This window comes from Apium graveolens, chromosome 4, assembly GCF_009905375.1.
Source record: "Apium graveolens cultivar Ventura chromosome 4, ASM990537v1, whole genome shotgun sequence".
NCBI lineage: Eukaryota > Viridiplantae > Streptophyta > Magnoliopsida > Apiales > Apiaceae > Apium > Apium graveolens.
In genome coordinates, this window is record NC_133650.1 from 32,794,107 (window position 1) to 32,795,625 (window position 1,519).

A 1,519-nucleotide genomic window follows, 5' to 3' on the forward strand; every position below is an offset into this window, starting at 1 on the left:
GCAACTTCCTGTTTCAGCACAACACTGCATTCCTCCATTAGAGCAACGGTCTCTAAGTCATCGAGCTTCACTTTCTGAGAGAAAACACCTTTCATAAACCTGGCATAGCTAGGCATCTGTTCAAGAGCTTCAACAAAAGGTATGTTGATATGAAGTTTCTTGAACACCTCCAAAAACTTCTCAAACTGCTTATTCAGCTTTTTCTTCTGCAGCCTCTTAGGAAAAGGAGGTGGAGGATAGATCTGTTTCTTCCCTGTATTACCCTCAGGAGGAGTGTGTTCCACAGTAGTCTTCCTTAGTTCCACCTCTGCTTCCTTCTGCACTTCTTCTTCAGCCACAACTGCATTTTCTGAAACTTGAGATTTTTCAGGCTCTTCGTCTTGCTGAAATTGGGGGCTTGCGACCTTTCCAGACCTTAAGGTGATGGCGTTCACCAGTTCTTCAACTTCCCTCTTGCCTGGATTTGTTTCTGTATCACTAGGAAGTGTTCCCGGTGGTCGATTCAATAAGGCATTAGCAATTTGCCCTATTTGGTTCTCCAGAGTCTTGATATAAACATCCTGGCTTTGGCATATAAGAGCCTGGTTTTTGCACATAAGCCGCAACTCCTCCAATTCATATTTTTCATTCGAAGATAGACATGCACCAAGAGTTTGTCATTGAATTTGGAGTTATTGTCGTGGTGCAAATTGTTGCTGAAAACCAGGAGGGTTGAATTGTTTTGCTCCAAACTGCTGGAACGATTGTTGCATCGCATTCTGATTGTTGCTCCATCTGAAGTTAGGATGATTCCAGTTGTCAGGATGATAAGTGTCTGGAACTGGTTGCTACAATCTCTGAAAGTTGCTCACAAACTGAGCTGAGTCACTAGATATAGTGCATTGCTCCGTCACATGCGGACCTGCACACAGCTCACAAACACTAATTATCTGCTTAACACCATAGTTAGCCAGAGAATCGATCTTCATAGACAACACCTTTAGTTGAGCAGTGATAGCCGTAGCTGTATCCACTTCAAGAACTCCTGCTACCTTGCCCTGTGGACATCTCTGAGTTAAATACTGATATTCATTAGCAGTCATCAGTTCAACTAGATCATAAGCTTCCTCATAACTCTTTGCCCATAATGCTCCGCCTGATGCTGCATCGAGCATGTATCTGGACTGTGCTCCCAACCCATTGTAAAAATAAGTGATGATCATCCAATCAGGCATTCCATTATGAGGACACTTCCTAAGCATCTCCTTGTAGCGCTCCAAAGCTTCACATAGCGATTCTCCCATTTACTGCACAAATTGAGTAATAGCGTTTCTGAATGTAGTTATCTTCGCCATAGGGAAAAATTTAGTGAGAAACTTTTGAGCAAGATCTTCCCAAGTAGAAATCGAACCAGTTGGTAGAGAGTGTAACTAGCTCTTAGCCTTGTCCCTCAGAGAGAATGTGAACAGTCTCAGCTTCACAACATCTTCAGAAACACCGTTGGACTTGAAGGTGTCGCAGATCTCAATGAAATCCCTAA

The 1,519-nt window shown here is 43.0% G+C and overlaps 1 non-coding gene across 1 annotated transcript; it reads left to right on the plus strand.

The window, feature by feature from the left end:
- The first annotated feature begins 1,212 nt into the window (after positions 1 to 1,212).
- On the plus strand, positions 1,213 to 1,319 carry LOC141722984 (small nucleolar RNA R71). The gene has a single exon (XR_012575980.1). It is a non-coding gene; the product is annotated as a small nucleolar RNA R71 (small nucleolar RNA).
- The last annotated feature ends 200 nt before the right edge of the window (positions 1,320 to 1,519 follow it).